Consider the following 20151-nt stretch of genomic DNA (forward strand, 5'->3'; position numbering starts at 1 on the left):
CATGGCCTGTGGCAGGTAGTCCTCCTTTGACTGGGCCGCAGGCTTTGTCTCCAAATGGCGTCCTGGACCCACTGCAACCCACCTGTTTGCTAAAACGGAAGTCTGCCTCTGGGTAAGAAAAAGCTGAGCTGCACGTACGGAAAGCGGCAGAGGCCAGAGGCGGGGAGGGTGTGGCAAGGGCTGCCTGATTTGCATAGTGACGTGTTGCATCTTGGGAATGTACAGGCTTTGGAGCTTAACAGGTACTGCAGGTGTCTGCCTGGCCTGAGAGATGCCTGTCTGGTGCTCCCCTCAGGACACACAGGCCTTCCATTCGAGCATGGAGGGTGAGGGACATGGGTCACCCTCATATACAGGGGTGTGGGCATGGGCAGGATAGGTTGTGGGGGACCCGTCAGGGCATTGCCCGTTTGGAAGCCCGTTCGGAAGGCGAGAGGAGGCGGGGCAGGAAACTCTGCTCAATTTCTTTCCCAGAGGCCTGTGGAGAACCCTTTGCACGTTTGAGCCAGCCGGGCCTGCATCAGCAGATCCTGCTCCACTGGGAAGGGAGAGCCTGTAGGCGTAAATCAAAAAAAGGGGAGAAATCTGCAAATTCTAGTGGCAGACCCATGTTGCCCAGGAAGCAATCAGTTTCTCCTGCTCCCTATAGTGGAAAAAGACATAGGAGGTGTATTTCTCTAGGCAGGGGCTCTGTGTAGATGGCACTTCATTGCTCTGGGAAGCATCCATGCTGGTAGAAGAGTAGCAGCAGACTCCACACCTGAGGCTTGAATGGGGACCGTTGGGGAGGGGCAGTGGGAGGCCGAGGAGGGCGGAGGAAAATGCTTTTCAAAAGCATCTGCACGTTCCTACAAACCTGCTGAAAACCCATACCAGGAATGGGGCTCGAACCCATGCGGACAAACGTCCATTGGATCTTAAGTCCAACGCCTTAACCACTCGGCCACCCTGGTGAGACCCAAGGATTTACTTTCTTCAACTCCCTTTTTATGCTTGCTACTGTAGCACCAGCTGTCCAGCAAGAGGTGATTGCAGAGTTAAAAGGCTTTTGCAGGAGGTTAAAAGTAATTGCTTATAACAAACACACTGTGTGACACCTAACTTTCTCCCACTCGGACCTTACCGTTAATTTTTATATTGGAGTTAGCTTAGTCACAATAAGGGGGTGAGCAAGGCAGTTACACTAGAGCATCTACTCCCTGGTGGTCTAGTGGCTAGGATTCAGCGCTTTCACCGCCGCGGCCCGGGTTCGATTCCCGGTCAGGGAAGATCCCTCTAAAGCATAGATTGCTTAATTTGTCTGTGTATCTTTTTTAAAAGAAGGTCTTTAAAAAGGCACCCCTCCCAATAGATGAAAGCGGAGGAATTGGGCTTGTTCTCCTGTGCCCCAGGTTGCTTTGCCCCCATTGACCTAAGCCACCTTTGTCCGCACGCAGTCCCCCACCCAGTCAGGTGCTCTATGTTGGCGTGAAGTGCAGTACCAGCTCAACAGAAAGGTAAATTGCTGGAAAACCCTGCTGTGATGCATACATCTACTTTGGAGCACTCTTCTCCTTTGCACTCTTGAATCGCTTAAGCGCAATGTATTCTTCCAGCAAGCTGAATAACGAGATAGGTGAGAGAAGGTGTACCAGCTGTCTGTGCGCCATCAGCAGCCACTAGGTGTCCCTCTTGGGTTTTCCCGGGGATCCTGATTGTGCAGGAATTCATCGGTTCAGTAGCAAGGGGGAGAGGATGGCCTGTGCCTGGAAGTGACAGGCAGTCTGGTGGCATCATGAGGATTAAGTTCCGATTCATATTTGCTGTAGAATAAAATATGTTTTCAGCCCCCATGAGCTTTGTCACTCGGAGAGCAGTGTATGAACTTTTGCTGCACGGCTCTGGGCTCCCTGGTGGTCTAGTGGTTAGGATTCGGCGCTCTCACCGCCGCGGCCCGGGTTCGATTCCCGGTCAGGGAAAAGTCCCTCTTCTGACCTTGAAAGCTTTTCCTTCCCGTAGGTCAGGGCTTCTCAAAATGAAGTTGCTTTTCTGACTCACAATTTGCCTAGCATGACGCAGTATCGCTCAAAATATGATTTTCGCAAGGTTCCTTTAGAGCTGCTTCCCATGGTGGGAGGCAAGGCTCTTGAGCAAGTGAGATCCTGTATTCCGAGGCGCGCTTCCTTTTGTAGGCTTCTGACCCCATGGCCTGTGGCAGGTAGTCCTCCTTTGACTGGGCCGCAGGCTTTGTCTCCAAATGGCGTCCTGGACCCACTGCAACCCACCTGTTTGCTAAAACGGAAGTCTGCCTCTGGGTAAGAAAAAGCTGAGCTGCACGTACGGAAAGCGGCAGAGGCCAGAGGCGGGGAGGGTGTGGCAAGGGCTGCCTGATTTGCATAGTGACGTGTTGCATCTTGGGAATGTACAGGCTTTGGAGCTTAACAGGTACTGCAGGTGTCTGCCTGGCCTGAGAGATGCCTGTCTGGTGCTCCCCTCAGGACACACAGGCCTTCCATTCGAGCATGGAGGGTGAGGGACATGGGTCACCCTCATATACAGGGGTGTGGGCATGGGCAGGATAGGTTGTGGGGGACCCGTCAGGGCATTGCCCGTTTGGAAGCCCGTTCGGAAGGCGAGAGGAGGCGGGGCAGGAAACTCTGCTCAATTTCTTTCCCAGAGGCCTGTGGAGAACCCTTTGCACGTTTGAGCCAGCCGGGCCTGCATCAGCAGATCCTGCTCCACTGGGAAGGGAGAGCCTGTAGGCGTAAATCAAAAAAAGGGGAGAAATCTGCAAATTCTAGTGGCAGACCCATGTTGCCCAGGAAGCAATCAGTTTCTCCTGCTCCCTATAGTGGAAAAAGACATAGGAGGTGTATTTCTCTAGGCAGGGGCTCTGTGTAGATGGCACTTCATTGCTCTGGGAAGCATCCATGCTGGTAGAAGAGTAGCAGCAGACTCCACACCTGAGGCTTGAATGGGGACCGTTGGGGAGGGGCAGTGGGAGGCCGAGGAGGGCGGAGGAAAATGCTTTTCAAAAGCATCTGCACGTTCCTACAAACCTGCTGAAAACCCATACCAGGAATGGGGCTCGAACCCATGCGGACAAACGTCCATTGGATCTTAAGTCCAACGCCTTAACCACTCGGCCACCCTGGTGAGACCCAAGGATTTACTTTCTTCAACTCCCTTTTTATGCTTGCTACTGTAGCACCAGCTGTCCAGCAAGAGGTGATTGCAGAGTTAAAAGGCTTTTGCAGGAGGTTAAAAGTAATTGCTTATAACAAACACACTGTGTGACACCTAACTTTCTCCCACTCGGACCTTACCGTTAATTTTTATATTGGAGTTAGCTTAGTCACAATAAGGGGGTGAGCAAGGCAGTTACACTAGAGCATCTACTCCCTGGTGGTCTAGTGGCTAGGATTCAGCGCTTTCACCGCCGCGGCCCGGGTTCGATTCCCGGTCAGGGAAGATCCCTCTAAAGCATAGATTGCTTAATTTGTCTGTGTATCTTTTTTAAAAGAAGGTCTTTAAAAAGGCACCCCTCCCAATAGATGAAAGCAGAGGAATGGGGCTTGTTCTCCTGTGCCCCAGGTTGCTTTGCCCCCATTGACCTAAGCCACCTTTGTGCGCACGCAGTCCCCCACCCAGTCAGGTGCTCTATGTTGGCGTGAAGTGCAGTACCAGCTCAACAGAAAGGTAAATTGCTGGAAAACCCTGCTGTGATGCATACATCTACTTTGGAGCACTCTTCTCCTTTGCACTCTTGAATCGCTTAAGCGCAATGTATTCTTCCAGCAAGCTGAATAACGAGATAGGTGAGAGAAGGTGTACCAGCTGTCTGTGCGCCATCAGCAGCCACTAGGTGTCCCTCTTGGGTTTTCCCGGGGATCCTGATTGTGCAGGAATTCATCGGTTCAGTAGCAAGGGGGAGAGGATGGCCTGTGCCTGGAAGTGACAGGCAGTCTGGTGGCATCATGAGGATTAAGTTCCGATTCATATTTGCTGTAGAATAAAATATGTTTTCAGCCCCCATGAGCTTTGTCACTCGGAGAGCAGTGTATGAACTTTTGCTGCACGGCTCTGGGCTCCCTGGTGGTCTAGTGGTTAGGATTCGGCGCTCTCACCGCCGCGGCCCGGGTTCGATTCCCGGTCAGGGAAAAGTCCCTCTTCTGACCTTGAAAGCTTTTCCTTCCCGTAGGTCAGGGCTTCTCAAAATGAAGTTGCTTTTCTGACTCACAATTTGCCTAGCATGACGCAGTATCGCTCAAAATATGATTTTCGCAAGGTTCCTTTAGAGCTGCTTCCCATGGTGGGAGGCAAGGCTCTTGAGCAAGTGAGATCCTGTATTCCGAGGCGCGCTTCCTTTTGTAGGCTTCTGACCCCATGGCCTGTGGCAGGTAGTCCTCCTTTGACTGGGCCGCAGGCTTTGTCTCCAAATGGCGTCCTGGACCCACTGCAACCCACCTGTTTGCTAAAACGGAAGTCTGCCTCTGGGTAAGAAAAAGCTGAGCTGCACGTACGGAAAGCGGCAGAGGCCAGAGGCGGGGAGGGTGTGGCAAGGGCTGCCTGATTTGCATAGTGACGTGTTGCATCTTGGGAATGTACAGGCTTTGGAGCTTAACAGGTACTGCAGGTGTCTGCCTGGCCTGAGAGATGCCTGTCTGGTGCTCCCCTCAGGACACACAGGCCTTCCATTCGAGCATGGAGGGTGAGGGACATGGGTCACCCTCATATACAGGGGTGTGGGCATGGGCAGGATAGGTTGTGGGGGACCCGTCAGGGCATTGCCCGTTTGGAAGCCCGTTCGGAAGGCGAGAGGAGGCGGGGCAGGAAACTCTGCTCAATTTCTTTCCCAGAGGCCTGTGGAGAACCCTTTGCACATTTGAGCCAGCCGGGCCTGCATCAGCAGATCCTGCTCCACTGGGAAGGGAGAGCCTGTAGGCGTAAATCAAAAAAAGGGGAGAAATCTGCAAATTCTAGTGGCAGACCCATGTTGCCCAGGAAGCAATCAGTTTCTCCTGCTCCCTATAGTGGAAAAAGACATAGGAGGTGTATTTCTCTAGGCAGGGGCTCTGTGTAGATGGCACTTCATTGCTCTGGGAAGCATCCATGCTGGTAGAAGAGTAGCAGCAGACTCCACACCTGAGGCTTGAATGGGGACCGTTGGGGAGGGGCAGTGGGAGGCCGAGGAGGGCGGAGGAAAATGCTTTTCAAAAGCATCTGCACGTTCCTACAAACCTGCTGAAAACCCATACCAGGAATGGGGCTCGAACCCATGCGGACAAACGTCCATTGGATCTTAAGTCCAACGCCTTAACCACTCGGCCACCCTGGTGAGACCCAAGGATTTACTTTCTTCAACTCCCTTTTTATGCTTGCTACTGTAGCACCAGCTGTCCAGCAAGAGGTGATTGCAGAGTTAAAAGGCTTTTGCAGGAGGTTAAAAGTAATTGCTTATAACAAACACACTGTGTGACACCTAACTTTCTCCCACTCGGACCTTACCGTTAATTTTTATATTGGAGTTAGCTTAGTCACAATAAGGGGGTGAGCAAGGCAGGCACACTAGAGCATCTACTCCCTGGTGGTCTAGTGGCTAGGATTCGGCGCTTTCACCGCCGCGGCCCGGGTTCGATTCCCGGTCAGGGAAGATCCCTCTAAAGCATAGATTGCTTAATTTGTCTGTGTATCTTTTTTAAAAGAAGGTCTTTAAAAAGGCACCCCTCCCAATAGATGAAAGCGGAGGAATGGGGCTTGTTCTCCTGTGCCCCAGGTTGCTTTGCCCCCATTGACCTAAGCCACCTTTGTGCGCACGCAGTCCCCCACCCAGTCAGGTGCTCTATGTTGGCGTGAAGTGCAGTACCAGCTCAACAGAAAGGTAAATTGCTGGAAAACCCTGCTGTGATGCATACATCTACTTTGGAGCACTCTTCTCCTTTGCACTCTTGAATCGCTTAAGCGCAATGTATTCTTCCAGCAAGCTGAATAACGAGATAGGTGAGAGAAGGTGTACCAGCTGTCTGTGCGCCATCAGCAGCCACTAGGTGTCCCTCTTGGGTTTTCCCGGGGATCCTGATTGTGCAGGAATTCATCGGTTCAGTAGCAAGGGGGAGAGGATGGCCTGTGCCTGGAAGTGACAGGCAGTCTGGTGGCATCATGAGGATTAAGTTCCGATTCATATTTGCTGTAGAATAAAATATGTTTTCAGCCCCCATGAGCTTTGTCACTCGGAGAGCAGTGTATGAACTTTTGCTGCACGGCTCTGGGCTCCCTGGTGGTCTAGTGGTTAGGATTCGGCGCTCTCACCGCCGCGGCCCGGGTTCGATTCCCGGTCAGGGAAAAGTCCCTCTTCTGACCTTGAAAGCTTTTCCTTCCCGTAGGTCAGGGCTTCTCAAAATGAAGTTGCTTTTCTGACTCACAATTTGCCTAGCATGACGCAGTATCGCTCAAAATATGATTTTCGCAAGGTTCCTTTAGAGCTGCTTCCCATGGTGGGAGGCAAGGCTCTTGAGCAAGTGAGATCCTGTATTCCGAGGCGCGCTTCCTTTTGTAGGCTTCTGACCCCATGGCCTGTGGCAGGTAGTCCTCCTTTGACTGGGCCGCAGGCTTTGTCTCCAAATGGCGTCCTGGACCCACTGCAACCCACCTGTTTGCTAAAACGGAAGTCTGCCTCTGGGTAAGAAAAAGCTGAGCTGCACGTACGGAAAGCGGCAGAGGCCAGAGGCGGGGAGGGTGTGGCAAGGGCTGCCTGATTTGCATAGTGACGTGTTGCATCTTGGGAATGTACAGGCTTTGGAGCTTAACAGGTACTGCAGGTGTCTGCCTGGCCTGAGAGATGCCTGTCTGGTGCTCCCCTCAGGACACACAGGCCTTCCATTCGAGCATGGAGGGTGAGGGACATGGGTCACCCTCATATACAGGGGTGTGGGCATGGGCAGGATAGGTTGTGGGGGACCCGTCAGGGCATTGCCCGTTTGGAAGCCCGTTCGGAAGGCGAGAGGAGGCGGGGCAGGAAACTCTGCTCAATTTCTTTCCCAGAGGCCTGTGGAGAACCCTTTGCACGTTTGAGCCAGCCGGGCCTGCATCAGCAGATCCTGCTCCACTGGGAAGGGAGAGCCTGTAGGCGTAAATCAAAAAAAGGGGAGAAATCTGCAAATTCTAGTGGCAGACCCATGTTGCCCAGGAAGCAATCAGTTTCTCCTGCTCCCTATAGTGGAAAAAGACATAGGAGGTGTATTTCTCTAGGCAGGGGCTCTGTGTAGATGGCACTTCATTGCTCTGGGAAGCATCCATGCTGGTAGAAGAGTAGCAGCAGACTCCACACCTGAGGCTTGAATGGGGACCGTTGGGGAGGGGCAGTGGGAGGCCGAGGAGGGCGGAGGAAAATGCTTTTCAAAAGCATCTGCACGTTCCTACAAACCTGCTGAAAACCCATACCAGGAATGGGGCTCGAACCCATGCGGACAAACGTCCATTGGATCTTAAGTCCAACGCCTTAACCACTCGGCCACCCTGGTGAGACCCAAGGATTTACTTTCTTCAACTCCCTTTTTATGCTTGCTACTGTAGCACCAGCTGTCCAGCAAGAGGTGATTGCAGAGTTAAAAGGCTTTTGCAGGAGGTTAAAAGTAATTGCTTATAACAAACACACTGTGTGACACCTAACTTTCTCCCACTCGGACCTTACCGTTAATTTTTATATTGGAGTTAGCTTAGTCACAATAAGGGGGTGAGCAAGGCAGTTACACTAGAGCATCTACTCCCTGGTGGTCTAGTGGCTAGGATTCAGCGCTTTCACCGCCGCGGCCCGGGTTCGATTCCCGGTCAGGGAAGATCCCTCTAAAGCATAGATTGCTTAATTTGTCTGTGTATCTTTTTTAAAAGAAGGTCTTTAAAAAGGCACCCCTCCCAATAGATGAAAGCGGAGGAATTGGGCTTGTTCTCCTGTGCCCCAGGTTGCTTTGCCCCCATTGACCTAAGCCACCTTTGTCCGCACGCAGTCCCCCACCCAGTCAGGTGCTCTATGTTGGCGTGAAGTGCAGTAACAGCTCAACAGAAAGGTAAATTGCTGGAAAACCCTGCTGTGATGCATACATCTACTTTGGAGCACTCTTCTCCTTTGCACTCTTGAATCGCTTAAGCGCAATGTATTCTTCCAGCAAGCTGAATAACGAGATAGGTGAGAGAAGGTGTACCAGCTGTCTGTGCGCCATCAGCAGCCACTAGGTGTCCCTCTTGGGTTTTCCCGGGGATCCTGATTGTGCAGGAATTCATCGGTTCAGTAGCAAGGGGGAGAGGATGGCCTGTGCCTGGAAGTGACAGGCAGTCTGGTGGCATCATGAGGATTAAGTTCCGATTCATATTTGCTGTAGAATAAAATATGTTTTCAGCCCCCATGAGCTTTGTCACTCGGAGAGCAGTGTATGAACTTTTGCTGCACGGCTCTGGGCTCCCTGGTGGTCTAGTGGTTAGGATTCGGCGCTCTCACCGCCACGGCCCGGGTTCGATTCCCGGTCAGGGAAAAGTCCCTCTTCTGACCTTGAAAGCTTTTCCTTCCCGTAGGTCAGGGCTTCTCAAAATGAAGTTGCTTTTCTGACTCACAATTTGCCTAGCATGACGCAGTATCGCTCAAAATATGATTTTCGCAAGGTTCCTTTAGAGCTGCTTCCCATGGTGGGAGGCAAGGCTCTTGAGCAAGTGAGATCCTGTATTCCGAGGCGCGCTTCCTTTTGTAGGCTTCTGACCCCATGGCCTGTGGCAGGTAGTCCTCCTTTGACTGGGCCGCAGGCTTTGTCTCCAAATGGCGTCCTGGACCCACTGCAACCCACCTGTTTGCTAAACGGAAGTCTGCCTCTGGGTAAGAAAAAGCTGAGCTGCACGTACGGAAAGCGGCAGAGGCCAGAGGCGGGGAGGGTGTGGCAAGGGCTGCCTGATTTGCATAGTGACGTGTTGCATCTTGGGAATGTACAGGCTTTGGAGCTTAACAGGTACTGCAGGTGTCTGCCTGGCCTGAGAGATGCCTGTCTGGTGCTCCCCTCAGGACACACAGGCCTTCCATTCGAGCATGGAGGGTGAGGGACATGGGTCACCCTCATATACAGGGGTGTGGGCATGGGCAGGATAGGTTGTGGGGGACCCGTCAGGGCATTGCCCGTTTGGAAGCCCGTTCGGAAGGCGAGAGGAGGCGGGGCAGGAAACTCTGCTCAATTTCTTTCCCAGAGGCCTGTGGAGAACCCTTTGCACGTTTGAGCCAGCCGGGCCTGCATCAGCAGATCCTGCTCCACTGGGAAGGGAGAGCCTGTAGGCGTAAATCAAAAAAAGGGGAGAAATCTGCAAATTCTAGTGGCAGACCCATGTTGCCCAGGAAGCAATCAGTTTCTCCTGCTCCCTATAGTGGAAAAAGACATAGGAGGTGTATTTCTCTAGGCAGGGGCTCTGTGTAGATGGCACTTCATTGCTCTGGGAAGCATCCATGCTGGTAGAAGAGTAGCAGCAGACTCCACACCTGAGGCTTGAATGGGGACCGTTGGGGAGGGGCAGTGGGAGGCCGAGGAGGGCGGAGGAAAATGCTTTTCAAAAGCATCTGCACGTTCCTACAAACCTGCTGAAAACCCATACCAGGAATGGGGCTCGAACCCATGCGGACAAACGTCCATTGGATCTTAAGTCCAACGCCTTAACCACTCGGCCACCCTGGTGAGACCCAAGGATTTACTTTCTTCAACTCCCTTTTTATGCTTGCTACTGTAGCACCAGCTGTCCAGCAAGAGGTGATTGCAGAGTTAAAAGGCTTTTGCAGGAGGTTAAAAGTAATTGCTTATAACAAACACACTGTGTGACACCTAACTTTCTCCCACTCGGACCTTACCGTTAATTTTTATATTGGAGTTAGCTTAGTCACAATAAGGGGGTGAGCAAGGCAGGCACACTAGAGCATCTACTCCCTGGTGGTCTAGTGGCTAGGATTCGGCGCTTTCACCGCCGCGGCCCGGGTTCGATTCCCGGTCAGGGAAGATCCCTCTAAAGCATAGATTGCTTAATTTGTCTGTGTATCTTTTTTAAAAGAAGGTCTTTAAAAAGGCACCCCTCCCAATAGATGAAAGCGGAGGAATGGGGCTTGTTCTCCTGTGCCCCAGGTTGCTTTGCCCCCATTGACCTAAGCCACCTTTGTGCGCACGCAGTCCCCCACCCAGTCAGGTGCTCTATGTTGGCGTGAAGTGCAGTACCAGCTCAACAGAAAGGTAAATTGCTGGAAAACCCTGCTGTGATGCATACATCTACTTTGGAGCACTCTTCTCCTTTGCACTCTTGAATCGCTTAAGCGCAATGTATTCTTCCAGCAAGCTGAATAACGAGATAGGTGAGAGAAGGTGTACCAGCTGTCTGTGCGCCATCAGCAGCCACTAGGTGTCCCTCTTGGGTTTTCCCGGGGATCCTGATTGTGCAGGAATTCATCGGTTCAGTAGCAAGGGGGAGAGGATGGCCTGTGCCTGGAAGTGACAGGCAGTCTGGTGGCATCATGAGGATTAAGTTCCGATTCATATTTGCTGTAGAATAAAATATGTTTTCAGCCCCCATGAGCTTTGTCACTCGGAGAGCAGTGTATGAACTTTTGCTGCACGGCTCTGGGCTCCCTGGTGGTCTAGTGGTTAGGATTCGGCGCTCTCACCGCCGCGGCCCGGGTTCGATTCCCGGTCAGGGAAAAGTCCCTCTTCTGACCTTGAAAGCTTTTCCTTCCCGTAGGTCAGGGCTTCTCAAAATGAAGTTGCTTTTCTGACTCACAATTTGCCTAGCATGACGCAGTATCGCTCAAAATATGATTTTCGCAAGGTTCCTTTAGAGCTGCTTCCCATGGTGGGAGGCAAGGCTCTTGAGCAAGTGAGATCCTGTATTCCGAGGCGCGCTTCCTTTTGTAGGCTTCTGACCCCATGGCCTGTGGCAGGTAGTCCTCCTTTGACTGGGCCGCAGGCTTTGTCTCCAAATGGCGTCCTGGACCCACTGCAACCCACCTGTTTGCTAAAACGGAAGTCTGCCTCTGGGTAAGAAAAAGCTGAGCTGCACGTACGGAAAGCGGCAGAGGCCAGAGGCGGGGAGGGTGTGGCAAGGGCTGCCTGATTTGCATAGTGACGTGTTGCATCTTGGGAATGTACAGGCTTTGGAGCTTAACAGGTACTGCAGGTGTCTGCCTGGCCTGAGAGATGCCTGTCTGGTGCTCCCCTCAGGACACACAGGCCTTCCATTCGAGCATGGAGGGTGAGGGACATGGGTCACCCTCATATACAGGGGTGTGGGCATGGGCAGGATAGGTTGTGGGGGACCCGTCAGGGCATTGCCCGTTTGGAAGCCCGTTCGGAAGGCGAGAGGAGGCGGGGCAGGAAACTCTGCTCAATTTCTTTCCCAGAGGCCTGTGGAGAACCCTTTGCACGTTTGAGCCAGCCGGGCCTGCATCAGCAGATCCTGCTCCACTGGGAAGGGAGAGCCTGTAGGCGTAAATCAAAAAAAGGGGAGAAATCTGCAAATTCTAGTGGCAGACCCATGTTGCCCAGGAAGCAATCAGTTTCTCCTGCTCCCTATAGTGGAAAAAGACATAGGAGGTGTATTTCTCTAGGCAGGGGCTCTGTGTAGATGGCACTTCATTGCTCTGGGAAGCATCCATGCTGGTAGAAGAGTAGCAGCAGACTCCACACCTGAGGCTTGAATGGGGACCGTTGGGGAGGGGCAGTGGGAGGCCGAGGAGGGCGGAGGAAAATGCTTTTCAAAAGCATCTGCACGTTCCTACAAACCTGCTGAAAACCCATACCAGGAATGGGGCTCGAACCCATGCGGACAAACGTCCATTGGATCTTAAGTCCAACGCCTTAACCACTCGGCCACCCTGGTGAGACCCAAGGATTTACTTTCTTCAACTCCCTTTTTATGCTTGCTACTGTAGCACCAGCTGTCCAGCAAGAGGTGATTGCAGAGTTAAAAGGCTTTTGCAGGAGGTTAAAAGTAATTGCTTATAACAAACACACTGTGTGACACCTAACTTTCTCCCACTCGGACCTTACCGTTAATTTTTATATTGGAGTTAGCTTAGTCACAATAAGGGGGTGAGCAAGGCAGTTACACTAGAGCATCTACTCCCTGGTGGTCTAGTGGCTAGGATTCAGCGCTTTCACCGCCGCGGCCCGGGTTCGATTCCCGGTCAGGGAAGATCCCTCTAAAGCATAGATTGCTTAATTTGTCTGTGTATCTTTTTTAAAAGAAGGTCTTTAAAAAGGCACCCCTCCCAATAGATGAAAGCAGAGGAATGGGGCTTGTTCTCCTGTGCCCCAGGTTGCTTTGCCCCCATTGACCTAAGCCACCTTTGTGCGCACGCAGTCCCCCACCCAGTCAGGTGCTCTATGTTGGCGTGAAGTGCAGTACCAGCTCAACAGAAAGGTAAATTGCTGGAAAACCCTGCTGTGATGCATACATCTACTTTGGAGCACTCTTCTCCTTTGCACTCTTGAATCGCTTAAGCGCAATGTATTCTTCCAGCAAGCTGAATAACGAGATAGGTGAGAGAAGGTGTACCAGCTGTCTGTGCGCCATCAGCAGCCACTAGGTGTCCCTCTTGGGTTTTCCCGGGGATCCTGATTGTGCAGGAATTCATCGGTTCAGTAGCAAGGGGGAGAGGATGGCCTGTGCCTGGAAGTGACAGGCAGTCTGGTGGCATCATGAGGATTAAGTTCCGATTCATATTTGCTGTAGAATAAAATATGTTTTCAGCCCCCATGAGCTTTGTCACTCGGAGAGCAGTGTATGAACTTTTGCTGCACGGCTCTGGGCTCCCTGGTGGTCTAGTGGTTAGGATTCGGCGCTCTCACCGCCGCGGCCCGGGTTCGATTCCCGGTCAGGGAAAAGTCCCTCTTCTGACCTTGAAAGCTTTTCCTTCCCGTAGGTCAGGGCTTCTCAAAATGAAGTTGCTTTTCTGACTCACAATTTGCCTAGCATGACGCAGTATCGCTCAAAATATGATTTTCGCAAGGTTCCTTTAGAGCTGCTTCCCATGGTGGGAGGCAAGGCTCTTGAGCAAGTGAGATCCTGTATTCCGAGGCGCGCTTCCTTTTGTAGGCTTCTGACCCCATGGCCTGTGGCAGGTAGTCCTCCTTTGACTGGGCCGCAGGCTTTGTCTCCAAATGGCGTCCTGGACCCACTGCAACCCACCTGTTTGCTAAAACGGAAGTCTGCCTCTGGGTAAGAAAAAGCTGAGCTGCACGTACGGAAAGCGGCAGAGGCCAGAGGCGGGGAGGGTGTGGCAAGGGCTGCCTGATTTGCATAGTGACGTGTTGCATCTTGGGAATGTACAGGCTTTGGAGCTTAACAGGTACTGCAGGTGTCTGCCTGGCCTGAGAGATGCCTGTCTGGTGCTCCCCTCAGGACACACAGGCCTTCCATTCGAGCATGGAGGGTGAGGGACATGGGTCACCCTCATATACAGGGGTGTGGGCATGGGCAGGATAGGTTGTGGGGGACCCGTCAGGGCATTGCCCGTTTGGAAGCCCGTTCGGAAGGCGAGAGGAGGCGGGGCAGGAAACTCTGCTCAATTTCTTTCCCAGAGGCCTGTGGAGAACCCTTTGCACATTTGAGCCAGCCGGGCCTGCATCAGCAGATCCTGCTCCACTGGGAAGGGAGAGCCTGTAGGCGTAAATCAAAAAAAGGGGAGAAATCTGCAAATTCTAGTGGCAGACCCATGTTGCCCAGGAAGCAATCAGTTTCTCCTGCTCCCTATAGTGGAAAAAGACATAGGAGGTGTATTTCTCTAGGCAGGGGCTCTGTGTAGATGGCACTTCATTGCTCTGGGAAGCATCCATGCTGGTAGAAGAGTAGCAGCAGACTCCACACCTGAGGCTTGAATGGGGACCGTTGGGGAGGGGCAGTGGGAGGCCGAGGAGGGCGGAGGAAAATGCTTTTCAAAAGCATCTGCACGTTCCTACAAACCTGCTGAAAACCCATACCAGGAATGGGGCTCGAACCCATGCGGACAAACGTCCATTGGATCTTAAGTCCAACGCCTTAACCACTCGGCCACCCTGGTGAGACCCAAGGATTTACTTTCTTCAACTCCCTTTTTATGCTTGCTACTGTAGCACCAGCTGTCCAGCAAGAGGTGATTGCAGAGTTAAAAGGCTTTTGCAGGAGGTTAAAAGTAATTGCTTATAACAAACACACTGTGTGACACCTAACTTTCTCCCACTCGGACCTTACCGTTAATTTTTATATTGGAGTTAGCTTAGTCACAATAAGGGGGTGAGCAAGGCAGGCACACTAGAGCATCTACTCCCTGGTGGTCTAGTGGCTAGGATTCGGCGCTTTCACCGCCGCGGCCCGGGTTCGATTCCCGGTCAGGGAAGATCCCTCTAAAGCATAGATTGCTTAATTTGTCTGTGTATCTTTTTTAAAAGAAGGTCTTTAAAAAGGCACCCCTCCCAATAGATGAAAGCGGAGGAATGGGGCTTGTTCTCCTGTGCCCCAGGTTGCTTTGCCCCCATTGACCTAAGCCACCTTTGTGCGCACGCAGTCCCCCACCCAGTCAGGTGCTCTATGTTGGCGTGAAGTGCAGTACCAGCTCAACAGAAAGGTAAATTGCTGGAAAACCCTGCTGTGATGCATACATCTACTTTGGAGCACTCTTCTCCTTTGCACTCTTGAATCGCTTAAGCGCAATGTATTCTTCCAGCAAGCTGAATAACGAGATAGGTGAGAGAAGGTGTACCAGCTGTCTGTGCGCCATCAGCAGCCACTAGGTGTCCCTCTTGGGTTTTCCCGGGGATCCTGATTGTGCAGGAATTCATCGGTTCAGTAGCAAGGGGGAGAGGATGGCCTGTGCCTGGAAGTGACAGGCAGTCTGGTGGCATCATGAGGATTAAGTTCCGATTCATATTTGCTGTAGAATAAAATATGTTTTCAGCCCCCATGAGCTTTGTCACTCGGAGAGCAGTGTATGAACTTTTGCTGCACGGCTCTGGGCTCCCTGGTGGTCTAGTGGTTAGGATTCGGCGCTCTCACCGCCGCGGCCCGGGTTCGATTCCCGGTCAGGGAAAAGTCCCTCTTCTGACCTTGAAAGCTTTTCCTTCCCGTAGGTCAGGGCTTCTCAAAATGAAGTTGCTTTTCTGACTCACAATTTGCCTAGCATGACGCAGTATCGCTCAAAATATGATTTTCGCAAGGTTCCTTTAGAGCTGCTTCCCATGGTGGGAGGCAAGGCTCTTGAGCAAGTGAGATCCTGTATTCCGAGGCGCGCTTCCTTTTGTAGGCTTCTGACCCCATGGCCTGTGGCAGGTAGTCCTCCTTTGACTGGGCCGCAGGCTTTGTCTCCAAATGGCGTCCTGGACCCACTGCAACCCACCTGTTTGCTAAAACGGAAGTCTGCCTCTGGGTAAGAAAAAGCTGAGCTGCACGTACGGAAAGCGGCAGAGGCCAGAGGCGGGGAGGGTGTGGCAAGGGCTGCCTGATTTGCATAGTGACGTGTTGCATCTTGGGAATGTACAGGCTTTGGAGCTTAACAGGTACTGCAGGTGTCTGCCTGGCCTGAGAGATGCCTGTCTGGTGCTCCCCTCAGGACACACAGGCCTTCCATTCGAGCATGGAGGGTGAGGGACATGGGTCACCCTCATATACAGGGGTGTGGGCATGGGCAGGATAGGTTGTGGGGGACCCGTCAGGGCATTGCCCGTTTGGAAGCCCGTTCGGAAGGCGAGAGGAGGCGGGGCAGGAAACTCTGCTCAATTTCTTTCCCAGAGGCCTGTGGAGAACCCTTTGCACGTTTGAGCCAGCCGGGCCTGCATCAGCAGATCCTGCTCCACTGGGAAGGGAGAGCCTGTAGGCGTAAATCAAAAAAAGGGGAGAAATCTGCAAATTCTAGTGGCAGACCCATGTTGCCCAGGAAGCAATCAGTTTCTCCTGCTCCCTATAGTGGAAAAAGACATAGGAGGTGTATTTCTCTAGGCAGGGGCTCTGTGTAGATGGCACTTCATTGCTCTGGGAAGCATCCATGCTGGTAGAAGAGTAGCAGCAGACTCCACACCTGAGGCTTGAATGGGGACCGTTGGGGAGGGGCAGTGGGAGGCCGAGGAGGGCGGAGGAAAATGCTTTTCAAAAGCATCTGCACGTTCCTACAAACCTGCTGAAAACCCATACCAGGAATGGGGCTCGAACCCATGCGGACAAACGTCCATTGGATCTTAAGTCCAACGCCTTAACCACTCGGCCACCCTGGTGAGACCCAAGGATTTACTTTCTTCAACTCCCTTTTTATGCTTGCTACTGTAGCACCAGCTGTCCAGCAAGAGGTGATTGCAGAGTTAAAAGGCTTTTGCAGGAGGTTAAAAGTAATTGCTTATAACAAACACACTGTGTGACACCTAACTTTCTCCCACTCGGACCTTACCGTTAATTTTTATATTGGAGTTAGCTTAGTCACAATAAGGGGGTGAGCAAGGCAGTTACACTAGAGCATCTACTCCCTGGTGGTCTAGTGGCTAGGATTCAGCGCTTTCACCGCCGCGGCCCGGGTTCGATTCCCGGTCAGGGAAGATCCCTCTAAAGCATAGATTGCTTAATTTGTCTGTGTATCTTTTTTAAAAGAAGGTCTTTAAAAAGGCACCCCTCCCAATAGATGAAAGCAGAGGAATGGGGCTTGTTCTCCTGTGCCCCAGGTTGCTTTGCCCCCATTGACCTAAGCCACCTTTGTGCGCACGCAGTCCCCCACCCAGTCAGGTGCTCTATGTTGGCGTGAAGTGCAGTACCAGCTCAACAGAAAGGTAAATTGCTGGAAAACCCTGCTGTGATGCATACATCTACTTTGGAGCACTCTTCTCCTTTGCACTCTTGAATCGCTTAAGCGCAATGTATTCTTCCAGCAAGCTGAATAACGAGATAGGTGAGAGAAGGTGTACCAGCTGTCTGTGCGCCATCAGCAGCCACTAGGTGTCCCTCTTGGGTTTTCCCGGGGATCCTGATTGTGCAGGAATTCATCGGTTCAGTAGCAAGGGGGAGAGGATGGCCTGTGCCTGGAAGTGACAGGCAGTCTGGTGGCATCATGAGGATTAAGTTCCGATTCATATTTGCTGTAGAATAAAATATGTTTTCAGCCCCCATGAGCTTTGTCACTCGGAGAGCAGTGTATGAACTTTTGCTGCACGGCTCTGGGCTCCCTGGTGGTCTAGTGGTTAGGATTCGGCGCTCTCACCGCCGCGGCCCGGGTTCGATTCCCGGTCAGGGAAAAGTCCCTCTTCTGACCTTGAAAGCTTTTCCTTCCCGTAGGTCAGGGCTTCTCAAAATGAAGTTGCTTTTCTGACTCACAATTTGCCTAGCATGACGCAGTATCGCTCAAAATATGATTTTCGCAAGGTTCCTTTAGAGCTGCTTCCCATGGTGGGAGGCAAGGCTCTTGAGCAAGTGAGATCCTGTATTCCGAGGCGCGCTTCCTTTTGTAGGCTTCTGACCCCATGGCCTGTGGCAGGTAGTCCTCCTTTGACTGGGCCGCAGGCTTTGTCTCCAAATGGCGTCCTGGACCCACTGCAACCCACCTGTTTGCTAAAACGGAAGTCTGCCTCTGGGTAAGAAAAAGCTGAGCTGCACGTACGGAAAGCGGCAGAGGCCAGAGGCGGGGAGGGTGTGGCAAGGGCTGCCTGATTTGCATAGTGACGTGTTGCATCTTGGGAATGTACAGGCTTTGGAGCTTAACAGGTACTGCAGGTGTCTGCCTGGCCTGAGAGATGCCTGTCTGGTGCTCCCCTCAGGACACACAGGCCTTCCATTCGAGCATGGAGGGTGAGGGACATGGGTCACCCTCATATACAGGGGTGTGGGCATGGGCAGGATAGGTTGTGGGGGACCCGTCAGGGCATTGCCCGTTTGGAAGCCCGTTCGGAAGGCGAGAGGAGGCGGGGCAGGAAACTCTGCTCAATTTCTTTCCCAGAGGCCTGTGGAGAACCCTTTGCACATTTGAGCCAGCCGGGCCTGCATCAGCAGATCCTGCTCCACTGGGAAGGGAGAGCCTGTAGGCGTAAATCAAAAAAAGGGGAGAAATCTGCAAATTCTAGTGGCAGACCCATGTTGCCCAGGAAGCAATCAGTTTCTCCTGCTCCCTATAGTGGAAAAAGACATAGGAGGTGTATTTCTCTAGGCAGGGGCTCTGTGTAGATGGCACTTCATTGCTCTGGGAAGCATCCATGCTGGTAGAAGAGTAGCAGCAGACTCCACACCTGAGGCTTGAATGGGGACTGTTGGGGAGGGGCAGTGGGAGGCCGAGGAGGGCGGAGGAAAATGCTTTTCAAAAGCATCTGCACGTTCCTACAAACCTGCTGAAAACCCATACCAGGAATGGGGCTCGAACCCATGCGGACAAACGTCCATTGGATCTTAAGTCCAACGCCTTAACCACTCGGCCACCCTGGTGAGACCCAAGGATTTACTTTCTTCAACTCCCTTTTTATGCTTGCTACTGTAGCACCAGCTGTCCAGCAAGAGGTGATTGCAGAGTTAAAAGGCTTTTGCAGGAGGTTAAAAGTAATTGCTTATAACAAACACACTGTGTGACACCTAACTTTCTCCCACTCGGACCTTACCGTTAATTTTTATATTGGAGTTAGCTTAGTCACAATAAGGGGGTGAGCAAGGCAGTTACACTAGAGCATCTACTCCCTGGTGGTCTAGTGGCTAGGATTCGGCGCTTTCACCGCTGCGGCCCGGGTTCGATTCCCGGTCAGGGAAGATCCCTCTAAAGCATAGATTGCTTAATTTGTCTGTGTATCTTTTTTAAAAGAAGGTCTTTAAAAAGGCACCCCTCCCAATAGATGAAAGCGGAGGAATTGGGCTTGTTCTCCTGTGCCCCAGGTTGCTTTGCCCCCATTGACCTAAGCCACCTTTGTGCGCACGCAGTCCCCCACCCAGTCAGGTGCTCTATGTTGGCGTGAAGTGCAGTACCAGCTCAACAGAAAGGTAAATTGCTGGAAAACCCTGCTGTGATGCATACATCTACTTTGGAGCACTCTTCTCCTTTGCACTCTTGAATCGCTTAAGCGCAATGTATTCTTCCAGCAAGCTGAATAACGAGATAGGTGAGAGAAGGTGTACCAGCTGTCTGTGCGCCATCAGCAGCCACTAGGTGTCCCTCTTGGGTTTTCCCGGGGATCCTGATTGTGCAGGAATTCATCGGTTCAGTAGCAAGGGGGAGAGGATGGCCTGTGCCTGGAAGTGACAGGCAGTCTGGTGGCATCATGAGGATTAAGTTCCGATTCATATTTGCTGTAGAATAAAATATGTTTTCAGCCCCCATGAGCTTTGTCACTCGGAGAGCAGTGTATGAACTTTTGCTGCACGGCTCTGGGCTCCCTGGTGGTCTAGTGGTTAGGATTCGGCGCTCTCACCGCCGCGGCCCGGGTTCGATTCCCGGTCAGGGAAAAGTCCCTCTTCTGACCTTGAAAGCTTTTCCTTCCCGTAGGTCAGGGCTTCTCAAAATGAAGTTGCTTTTCTGACTCACAATTTGCCTAGCATGACGCAGTATCGCTCAAAATATGATTTTCGCAAGGTTCCTTTAGAGCTGCTTCCCATGGTGGGAGGCAAGGCTCTTGAGCAAGTGAGATCCTGTATTCCGAGGCGCGCTTCCTTTTGTAGGCTTCTGACCCCATGGCCTGTGGCAGGTAGTCCTCCTTTGACTGGGCCGCAGGCTTTGTCTCCAAATGGCGTCCTGGACCCACTGCAACCCACCTGTTTGCTAAAACGGAAGTCTGCCTCTGGGTAAGAAAAAGCTGAGCTGCACGTACGGAAAGCGGCAGAGGCCAGAGGCGGGGAGGGTGTGGCAAGGGCTGCCTGATTTGCATAGTGACCTGTTGCATCTTGGGAATGTACAGGCTTTGGAGCTTAACAGGTACTGCAGGTGTCTGCCTGGCCTGAGAGATGCCTGTCTGGTGCTCCCCTCAGGACACACAGGCCTTCCATTCGAGCATGGAGGGTGAGGGACATGGGTCACCCTCATATACAGGGGTGTGGGCATGGGCAGGATAGGTTGTGGGGGACCCGTCAGGGCATTGCCCGTTTGGAAGCCCGTTCGGAAGGCGAGCGGAGGCGGGGCAGGAAACTCTGCTCAATTTCTTTCCCAGAGGCCTGTGGAGAACCCTTTGCACGTTTGAGCCAGCCGGG

General features: G+C 52.3%; 27 non-coding genes across 27 annotated transcripts; 18 read left to right on the top strand and 9 right to left on the bottom strand.

Moving 5' to 3' along the window:
• Positions 1-870: 870 nt before the first annotated feature.
• Positions 871-953, bottom strand: TRNAL-UAA (transfer RNA leucine (anticodon UAA)). Its single transcript has one exon. It is a non-coding gene; the product is annotated as a tRNA-Leu (tRNA).
• Positions 954-1196: 243 nt separating this feature from the next.
• Positions 1197-1268, top strand: TRNAE-UUC (transfer RNA glutamic acid (anticodon UUC)). Its single transcript has one exon. It is a non-coding gene; the product is annotated as a tRNA-Glu (tRNA).
• A 618-nt stretch (positions 1269-1886) lies between these two features.
• TRNAE-CUC (transfer RNA glutamic acid (anticodon CUC)) lies at positions 1887-1958 on the top strand. The gene has a single exon. It is a non-coding gene; the product is annotated as a tRNA-Glu (tRNA).
• A 1094-nt stretch (positions 1959-3052) lies between these two features.
• On the bottom strand, positions 3053-3135 carry TRNAL-UAA (transfer RNA leucine (anticodon UAA)). The gene has a single exon. It is a non-coding gene; the product is annotated as a tRNA-Leu (tRNA).
• Positions 3136-3378: 243 nt separating this feature from the next.
• Positions 3379-3450, top strand: TRNAE-UUC (transfer RNA glutamic acid (anticodon UUC)). The gene has a single exon. It is a non-coding gene; the product is annotated as a tRNA-Glu (tRNA).
• Positions 3451-4068: 618 nt separating this feature from the next.
• On the top strand, positions 4069-4140 carry TRNAE-CUC (transfer RNA glutamic acid (anticodon CUC)). Its single transcript has one exon. It is a non-coding gene; the product is annotated as a tRNA-Glu (tRNA).
• A 1094-nt stretch (positions 4141-5234) lies between these two features.
• Positions 5235-5317, bottom strand: TRNAL-UAA (transfer RNA leucine (anticodon UAA)). Its single transcript has one exon. It is a non-coding gene; the product is annotated as a tRNA-Leu (tRNA).
• Positions 5318-5560: 243 nt separating this feature from the next.
• On the top strand, positions 5561-5632 carry TRNAE-UUC (transfer RNA glutamic acid (anticodon UUC)). The gene has a single exon. It is a non-coding gene; the product is annotated as a tRNA-Glu (tRNA).
• Positions 5633-6250: 618 nt separating this feature from the next.
• TRNAE-CUC (transfer RNA glutamic acid (anticodon CUC)) lies at positions 6251-6322 on the top strand. The gene has a single exon. It is a non-coding gene; the product is annotated as a tRNA-Glu (tRNA).
• Positions 6323-7416: 1094 nt separating this feature from the next.
• TRNAL-UAA (transfer RNA leucine (anticodon UAA)) lies at positions 7417-7499 on the bottom strand. The gene has a single exon. It is a non-coding gene; the product is annotated as a tRNA-Leu (tRNA).
• Positions 7500-7742: 243 nt separating this feature from the next.
• TRNAE-UUC (transfer RNA glutamic acid (anticodon UUC)) lies at positions 7743-7814 on the top strand. The gene has a single exon. It is a non-coding gene; the product is annotated as a tRNA-Glu (tRNA).
• A 618-nt stretch (positions 7815-8432) lies between these two features.
• Positions 8433-8504, top strand: TRNAE-CUC (transfer RNA glutamic acid (anticodon CUC)). The gene has a single exon. It is a non-coding gene; the product is annotated as a tRNA-Glu (tRNA).
• A 1093-nt stretch (positions 8505-9597) lies between these two features.
• On the bottom strand, positions 9598-9680 carry TRNAL-UAA (transfer RNA leucine (anticodon UAA)). Its single transcript has one exon. It is a non-coding gene; the product is annotated as a tRNA-Leu (tRNA).
• Positions 9681-9923: 243 nt separating this feature from the next.
• Positions 9924-9995, top strand: TRNAE-UUC (transfer RNA glutamic acid (anticodon UUC)). Its single transcript has one exon. It is a non-coding gene; the product is annotated as a tRNA-Glu (tRNA).
• A 618-nt stretch (positions 9996-10613) lies between these two features.
• On the top strand, positions 10614-10685 carry TRNAE-CUC (transfer RNA glutamic acid (anticodon CUC)). Its single transcript has one exon. It is a non-coding gene; the product is annotated as a tRNA-Glu (tRNA).
• Positions 10686-11779: 1094 nt separating this feature from the next.
• Positions 11780-11862, bottom strand: TRNAL-UAA (transfer RNA leucine (anticodon UAA)). Its single transcript has one exon. It is a non-coding gene; the product is annotated as a tRNA-Leu (tRNA).
• Positions 11863-12105: 243 nt separating this feature from the next.
• On the top strand, positions 12106-12177 carry TRNAE-UUC (transfer RNA glutamic acid (anticodon UUC)). The gene has a single exon. It is a non-coding gene; the product is annotated as a tRNA-Glu (tRNA).
• Positions 12178-12795: 618 nt separating this feature from the next.
• Positions 12796-12867, top strand: TRNAE-CUC (transfer RNA glutamic acid (anticodon CUC)). Its single transcript has one exon. It is a non-coding gene; the product is annotated as a tRNA-Glu (tRNA).
• A 1094-nt stretch (positions 12868-13961) lies between these two features.
• TRNAL-UAA (transfer RNA leucine (anticodon UAA)) lies at positions 13962-14044 on the bottom strand. Its single transcript has one exon. It is a non-coding gene; the product is annotated as a tRNA-Leu (tRNA).
• Positions 14045-14287: 243 nt separating this feature from the next.
• TRNAE-UUC (transfer RNA glutamic acid (anticodon UUC)) lies at positions 14288-14359 on the top strand. The gene has a single exon. It is a non-coding gene; the product is annotated as a tRNA-Glu (tRNA).
• A 618-nt stretch (positions 14360-14977) lies between these two features.
• TRNAE-CUC (transfer RNA glutamic acid (anticodon CUC)) lies at positions 14978-15049 on the top strand. The gene has a single exon. It is a non-coding gene; the product is annotated as a tRNA-Glu (tRNA).
• A 1094-nt stretch (positions 15050-16143) lies between these two features.
• TRNAL-UAA (transfer RNA leucine (anticodon UAA)) lies at positions 16144-16226 on the bottom strand. Its single transcript has one exon. It is a non-coding gene; the product is annotated as a tRNA-Leu (tRNA).
• A 243-nt stretch (positions 16227-16469) lies between these two features.
• TRNAE-UUC (transfer RNA glutamic acid (anticodon UUC)) lies at positions 16470-16541 on the top strand. The gene has a single exon. It is a non-coding gene; the product is annotated as a tRNA-Glu (tRNA).
• A 618-nt stretch (positions 16542-17159) lies between these two features.
• Positions 17160-17231, top strand: TRNAE-CUC (transfer RNA glutamic acid (anticodon CUC)). The gene has a single exon. It is a non-coding gene; the product is annotated as a tRNA-Glu (tRNA).
• A 1094-nt stretch (positions 17232-18325) lies between these two features.
• Positions 18326-18408, bottom strand: TRNAL-UAA (transfer RNA leucine (anticodon UAA)). Its single transcript has one exon. It is a non-coding gene; the product is annotated as a tRNA-Leu (tRNA).
• Positions 18409-18651: 243 nt separating this feature from the next.
• On the top strand, positions 18652-18723 carry TRNAE-UUC (transfer RNA glutamic acid (anticodon UUC)). Its single transcript has one exon. It is a non-coding gene; the product is annotated as a tRNA-Glu (tRNA).
• Positions 18724-19341: 618 nt separating this feature from the next.
• TRNAE-CUC (transfer RNA glutamic acid (anticodon CUC)) lies at positions 19342-19413 on the top strand. The gene has a single exon. It is a non-coding gene; the product is annotated as a tRNA-Glu (tRNA).
• The last annotated feature ends 738 nt before the right edge of the window (positions 19414-20151 follow it).

Source organism: Lissotriton vulgaris, chromosome 4_1 (genome assembly GCF_964263255.1).
Source record: "Lissotriton vulgaris chromosome 4_1, aLisVul1.2, whole genome shotgun sequence".
NCBI classification, from domain to species: Eukaryota; Metazoa; Chordata; class Amphibia; order Caudata; family Salamandridae; genus Lissotriton; species Lissotriton vulgaris.